The sequence below is a fragment of the Chamaea fasciata genome, unplaced genomic scaffold (genome assembly GCF_029207755.1).
Source record: "Chamaea fasciata isolate MVZ Bird 193981 ecotype frontalis unplaced genomic scaffold, bChaFas1.0.hap1 SCAF_219, whole genome shotgun sequence".
NCBI lineage: Eukaryota > Metazoa > Chordata > Aves > Passeriformes > Sylviidae > Chamaea > Chamaea fasciata.
Genome location: NW_027094304.1, coordinates 60,697 through 68,283, shown reverse-complemented (window position 1 = coordinate 68,283; position 7,587 = coordinate 60,697).

Below are 7,587 nucleotides of genomic sequence, written 5' to 3'. Positions count from 1 at the left end.
TTAGTCAGAGTGACTTAGAATCCCCTTGCTCTCCAAGTTGATGATTTGTGCTTAGTAGAGCTGGTTCTAGAGCTGAAGAGAAAGAAGGTTCTAAATGATGGGTCATGGCCTGTGTCTCACGCTCCTGTCTGTCCACAGATCCCAGAACCAAGAGCAGACTCTCCTCCGGCTTCCTCTGCTCCTGGACAAGAAGCCGAAGAGGAGCCAAATGACCAAAAGGCTCCAGCTGTGGTCACACCACAGCCGGAACTTTCCCAGACAGTAAGTGCCACTTCTGGAGGGTGCTGTCTTTAGTGCGAGGCAGAGCTGCAAGTTTCTGAGCAGCCAGCTCTTGCTGTTGGTGGCTGAGAATGCTGAGTGCTGCAGTCCTGCCAGACCTAGCCATTCCCCTCAGCCAGTGACAGCTGGAAAATGGGCTTTGAGCTGCCATGTTTAGGCCCCAGCTTGCTGGGATTCTGATAGGGGCCAGCCTGGAGCAGGAAGGTTCCCTGTCTGCAGAGGAGGGAGCATGTCAAAGGCACTGTGCTCAGCCTTGGTGGATACGTAGGGGACGCTGTGGTCTGGGGACACCTGTCCCCCTCCACAGACGTGCCAAGTACCCACAGGCACCAAAAGTCTTGATCTGACAACACAAGCTCTTTGAGGTGGTTTGTCCCCGTGAGCTTCTTGGCTGTGCTTACCCGGGAGCATTTCAGAGACACGCTGGGGACGTGGAGTTGCTGTTTGAAGACAGGGATCTTGGTGCCTTTGTTGCCAGGTTGTTCTTTTGCCTCTTCAGGCAGAGCAGTCAGTAGCAGAGCTGGCAGGCACTCGGAGTCCACCTGTCTTTTGGCTTTTAATAAGCTGCTAAGAGATGATGTGTTGTCCGTGAATCTTTGGGGGGCCACTCTTCTCTTGTGTGGTAAAAGACACGTTCCCTGTCAGCTTCCAAAGAGGCTGTTGGAGCTTCAGCCCCAGATGGAGGCTGATTGTACTGCTAGTGTCACAGTGGGACAGAGTGAAGGGCAGGGAGAGGGGAATTCAATGGAGCTCTTGGGACTGAGGAGGCCAGGAGTCCCCCAGGCACTGAAAGCACAGAGCCTTGTCATCTGCAGAGATCAGCACTGGGACAGGAGGGTTACAGTGGAAGCAGAGGTGGGCAGGGAAGCAGAAAGAAGTGGCTGAATGAATATGATTTGTACGCTGAAAAAGGAAAAAGCTGAGCCTGATGGCATCTCCCAGTCACTTGCTCTGCATTTGTTTGTACAGAACGTGGAGGCAGAGGCACAAGCAGAACCGCCCAAACCTCCGAGTGACACGATGGCAGTGAGGAGGAAGAGCAGGGAAGACATCAGAAGAACTGAGGATCAATGGAAACTCCATCAGGAGAGGGGCAATCAACAAAACCATGTAAGCGGAGGAGTAGTAGCCACTCCCCTGATGGAAGGTTCTGTCTCCTGTTCTTTACGGAACTTTGGAGACAAGCTGCAGGCAGAGCTGCAGAAAACTCGGGCTAGGATCAAGGCACGGGAGAAGAGGCTGGAGGAAGAAATAGAGATTCTAGCAGAAGACCGAGCGAAAATTTGTCTCCTCCTTGAGAAGCGAGAGGCTCTACAGAAACAAGTGAGTGAATGAGCAATAGCCACTGCAGTCACCAACCTGGTGCTTTCTGCCCTTCTTGCCTTTCCCCTGCAGAGCAGCAGGGGGGTGGGGTGATGCCTCTGAGTGCCATCCTGCTCCAGTGTGTGCCACAGGCACTCTGAAGGACACTCCCTGCTCTGCTGAATCTCAGCTGCTGCCCTGCACAGTGGCACTAGTGCTTTGGCCTTTTGGCCAGCAGTCATCTGAATGCATTCCTGCTGGCCTCTTCCTGCTCTCCTTGTTTCTTGAGGTGTTCTTGCAGGTGAACACGGTGACCCAGATGGATCTGGAAAGAAGCTGTCTGTATCCCTTGTGAATCTGGTCCTCTCCCTTTCCTCAGAGTCGATGACTCTTGGCTGACAGGGACAAGCTGGACTCTCTGACTGCTTTGCTCTCTTTGACTTGAGGTGGAAGTGTTGACATCTCGCCTGGCAGCCTGCAAAGATTTCCATCAAGTGACTGGCAGCAAGGAGCCCCAAGATTCCTGTGAGGCACAGAAACTGTCCCAAGCAGCAGCGCTGCCGGTTGGGCACGTTCAGAAGATGCCGGAGGAAAAGAGGACTCCATGGGAGAAGGTAGAACATTTGAACAAAGAGCTGCAAGTGTGTCTGCAGCCCTTGGAGGGGGAAAAGCGTCCTTGGGAGAAAGTGGAATGGTCATTTTGGCAGTCACCCTTCAGAAAACCCACGCAAATGCATTTTGGAGAAAATGGACAATGAATCTGGCCTTGCACTCCAGTCAAACCAGCCTTTGGCTTTGAGCCATCCAGTTTGAGGAGTGGACATCAGAACAAACCCATGGCAGAGCCCTGCATGTGGCTGACAGCATCTTGCTAAGGGCTTGCATTTGAAATGGGATCTGGGGCTAATCTCTGCCAGCCACTTTTCTTTCTGACACCAACTCCTTTGTTGTCTCAGATCTCCACAGGCTCTTCTGTTGAACCTGCAGGAGCAGCAGTGTCACCTGAAGGCACTAGTGCTGGCCAAGCTGTGCAGTGGAACCCGGGCAGTTCGTTCATCTCCAGCACTGACACGGCTTCTGCTCAGCAACAGGAGATGGAGGATGATGAGGATGAGTCCCTGGAGCTCCTGAGTATGTCTTGTGTCTTTCTTCTCTGAGGGACAGTGTATTGTGTGCACGTGTCAGCACAGCTGGACCCAATGATTCTCCTCCCTTTGGTGTCCCAGGAGCATTTAGGGCTCCCCACAGGAAAGGCTGTGCTCCAAGGCAGCAAGAGAGTGCTCTGGGTGTTCCCACTGCCTCTGAGGGCAGCTTGGACGTGCCTGGGGTTTGCCTGAGCTTCCCCAGCTGCTAAAGGCAGAAGCAGGGGTTGTCCTTGCATCAGCAGAAGGCTGTGAGCTAGCAAATGATTTGGGCAAGTCCTGTGTGCTAGTGGCCAAACTGGATAGAATAGTCAGCTTCCTAAATTCTCCTTAGACTCCTGACTTCTCATCTGCCATCCGAGCAAAAAAATACCTTCATGGAAATTGATTGGTTTTGGCATTTTGTCTTTTGGTTGTGGTTTTAGTTTGGGTTTTTTTCCGGATTTTTTTTGGGTAGAGGTTTTTTTCTCCATCTTGAAGGAGCTCTTCTGCCCCATGTGTCTTAGTGACGTCATTTTGATGATGTTCTTATTTACCACTACTACATCTGCAGGGTTTTTAATGAGAATATTATATATTTGTCAGTGAGGAATCTTTGGAAAGAACATCAGGTGACAGCAGAAACAGAGAGCAAGAGCTGTTTTTTTTGTGCCCCCAATGAAAAAAAACAGATCTTTTTATTACAATCTGTATTTCATATCCTAGTTTTGTTCCTAGAAAGATACATCCAAGAGACATAGGCCTGGGACATGATCAGATAAAAGTGCACTGTAGGCATTTCTCAAGTGTGAGCCTCGAGCCCATCTGCTGTATATTCCTCAGATCCATGACACTTTTTCCTACCTGATTCCCAGTCATTCCCATGACTGTTAGAATGCTACCCACTGGCCCAAGCCCTGCTCAGATCAGTCTCTAGGAAAACACATCAAGCCCTTTGTGATTCTACAGCACAAGTCATTGAAGCTGCTTCTTGCCCAGAGCAGCTGCCGGTCCTGTGCCCTCAGATAAGACCTGGTGGGGCTGAGAAGAGAGCCCAGCTGACTCTCTGTCTCCCGTCACCTGTTGGCACAAAAGGGCACTGACGTGCACCTGGGTGTGTCTGCTCTCCAAGCCAATCCTGCCGTGTCCTCAGTGGGGGCAGCAGCTTGGAAGGGGCTGGGTGTGGCCGTGCCTTCTTGCCATTGCTTGTCAGTGCTGGTGCCTGGGCTTTGGCAGCTTTGTGGCGGTGGCTGCCCTGGCCCTAAGGGCTGGTGTGAGCGCCGAGGCTGGAGCCTTCCTTAGCTGGGAGAGTGCCGCTGCCGGCCGGCCGCTGCAGCGCGGAGCTGCCCCGAGGCAGCAGCCCCTGCTCTGGGCTGGCTCCTGCACGGCCTGGGCTGGGCTCACAGAGGGTCAGCATCTCCTCTGGGCAGCTGTCCGTGTCCCGCCGGCACCTGAGGAGCACTGCTGTCCTTGCTGCCCTTGCCCGCTGCGGGAAGGTGGGCACGTGTGCGGGGCTGAGAGGGCGAGTGCAATGGCAGGGACTGATCCCTGCTGTCAGGGGGAGGAGAAGCAGTGTGGTTCTTCACGTGGGCCACGGGCAAGGGCGTCTTCCAGCTCAGCCTGCTCCTCAAGGGTGAGGGTCCTGCTGCTGAAGGCCCCTTGGGATTGGTTAGAGCATGAGCTGCTTGGGTTTACAAAGGGAAAGGCATTCTTTTGGTAAAGTGCTGCAAGGTGGGGAAGATGCCCTCCTCTCCTGGGAATGCATCTCCCTGTGCTTTGTTTGCTGTCAAGAGATCTCTTCAAAGGACTGTAGAAATCAGTGCTGGCCTGCTTGTACTGCAGAGCTGCCTGTCTTGTTGCAGTTCTTGCAGTTGTTGTTGTTACGCAGCTGGCCACAAAGGACTCAGAAGGCCAGACTGTACAGCCCCAGCAGGGCTGCCTTTTATATCTCCTGGATAGTGGGATCTCTGCTTTCAAGTGAACATCTTGCATTTTGTTTCCCTCAGGGCAAATGGCGAGCATGGAAAATCCCCGAAAGAAATACATTGAAGAGGAAATTGTTGGCAGAGGGTGAGTCCAACCACAGTTACTTGTACACAATCTTGGGGCAACGATTTGCTGCTGGAATATCTGTCAAGGGTGAAGTCAGGCAAGTTGCAAACATATTCAGACACTGGGGTTAGTCTGCCCCATCTCTCAGTACCAGCCAGAATTTGGAAGTGTGGTCAGAAGGAATTGTCAAAGACACTTGGATTTCATTGCCAGAAACAGCAACCACCCCTTTTTGTAGCAGGCAGATAACTGTTTGAAGGAACATTTCTTCCCAAGAGTTTGCTGAAGGAAATAGTGTGATCAGGATAAAAACTGCCCAGTTTAGAAACTGAAATCCAAGATGAAAGAATCACCTGGCCTTTTGAGCTGAGGCACTAAACCCCAATGCTTCAGAAACAGGCCCAGTGCCCATGCACTGGAGAGGAAAATGCATCATCTGCCTTCTGGCAGAGCCCTCCTGCATGCTGCAGGTTGGAGGCATTTCCAGCAGACATCTCCTGTCTGGACTGGCTTTCACTCCAAGGTCTAAATGGCTTCTCCTTTCTTTGCTGCTGTTTTGTTTCTAGGGCTTTTGGAGAGGTTTGCAGAGCCATCGACACTGCCACGGGACGACAGGTAAATGTCAAGAGCCCCTGCAGATTCTGCTGCTCTCCAGGGCTTTCCTCTCTCGTGTCAGCTGTGGCTGCAGCTGTGGCTAGAGCTGTGCTGCAAAGGAACAAGAAGCACGGACTGGTGCCAGCCAGCCAGCTGCATTTGGGACAGTCTTTGTCCTGCTCAGCTGCCAGAAGGAAGGCAAGGAGGGCAGCGGTTCCTTTCAGAGAAGGACGCTCTCCCTGGCTCTCAATTGCTCCAACAAAGGTGGTGCCTTGCAGCATCTCACTGCTCTCTGGGGCTACGGCTTCAGAGTCCTCAATTCCCATTTCTGGCTGCCAGCAAATACATCTGAATGTTCCTGCCAGTTCCTTAGCCACCTGCAGTGCTGCACTTGGGAACTGCATGTAGGGAGAGATCTGCAAGGCGTCCCTAAAAGCCCTAAGCCTTGCCTATAGCCCGAGATGTATCCACAGAGTACCAAGGCACGCATTTCTTCCTCTGAAGTACGGACAGAGAAACAGAGAGTGTGCTCAGAGCTTTGGGGGGTGAGAGTTGAGACACCATTTTTAACAAGTGGACAAGGCAAATTGTGGTCAGTGGCCACGTGTCCTGGAACTGGCCCCCAAAGGAGCAGAGAAATGAGCTGTAGGAATGTCAGTTCCTAATTACTCCTTTGTCTAATCGCAAGGCACTTTGGCAGAGCTCACCTGTGTCATTGCAAAATCACTCGCTCCATGTGTGTTGTGGTCTCATTCCACCAGCTTCTAAAGTTACTGATTTTCTGTGTCATTCTAGGTGGCCATTAAGAAAATCAATCTTCAAGGACTGAATAGGAATCAACAAGCGCTTAATGAAATCATGATCATAAAGAAGAATAAGAGTCCCCATATTGTGGATTATTTAGACAGGTGAGTGGTCATGGTCTCTTCCCATGAAGGTTTGTTTCCGTAGTAAGAGCATGCGAGGTTAAAACCCCACTTTGGACACTGGCAGAAAATAGAGCTGTTAATAATCAGTTAATTATTATTTCTCTACTCATCTCCAATGGATGGGAAGAGAGTGTATTTTGCCTGCGTGTGTCTTCCCTGACTTTCAAACACTGAGCTGGAACATTGGCCAAAAACCTGAATCAACCCTCCCATACTAAGTCAATACCTTGTAAGCTCACTGCCTCCATGTTGTCTCAAGATTGATTTTTTCAAGTTTCTTCAATGCTGATGAAGCATGCTAGAGAGGATTTCCCTTGGATTGTTGCCCCTCTTTTCCAGGGCTGGCCATGCCAGGAACACTAGGTGCTCCTTTCCAGAAATACCATGCGGGACAGGTTTTTCATCTTGGCTGATACTAAACTGTACTTTTTGCTTGCTGGCCATCTAAAATATCTCCTTTTTCACAGATGTGCTGTTCTCCTTGAGACTGCACAGACTGCAAACAATGCACAGCCTAAAGGGAGTGTCTATTCCTTGAATTCTGTCCTTGTCACAAAGGGACCCGGAAACAAGAATCAAGCAAAGAAACCAATGTATGCATGTTCATCTGCATGGCCTTGTTCCCTTCTTTCAGCTACCTTGTGCTCGACGAACTCTGGCTGGTGATGGAGTACATGGATGGAGGCTCTCTGGATGATGTCATCGCTGAGGTTCGCATATGTGAACACCACGTTGCAACCATCAGTCGAGAGGTGAGGGATCCCATCTGTGCGTCCCAGGGCTTGGGCAGTATTGTCTGGGAAAGGGGCTCAGGACAGGAGTGATTCCGTGAGCCAGGCTTTGTTTCTGTGTGGCTGATATGCTCTGGGCAAGCAAGAGCCTCTCAAGTGAACAGCCTGCCAGTGCCCCTGCACTCACTGGACTCTGTTCTTGTCCTCTTCTCTCCCGCTGTTGCATTCTCACTCTGGCTCTTGTATTTGCTCTTCTCCATCTTGCCTCTTTGGCCTGTCTGCACTGCATTCCTTGCCTGTAAAAGCAAAGGTGGGGGTGGCACTGTTTGAAAGGAGCAGCAAAGAAGAAAGACTCATTTCTCTGAGTCCTCAGCTGGAAAGGTTAGCAGTGCAGCCAGAGTGCTCTGTACTTCTGAGCACATGCACTGCAGCAGCAGTCATCCTGGCTGGTTTGCAGGGCAGAGTCTACACCAGCAGTTGCTGTTGCTCTTTGACAAGCTGACATGCCTTTCTTTAGAAAGGTGCTGCTCTGCCTGTGTTGGAGCAGCGAGCTCTTGCCCTCAACGGCACTGTCTTCTG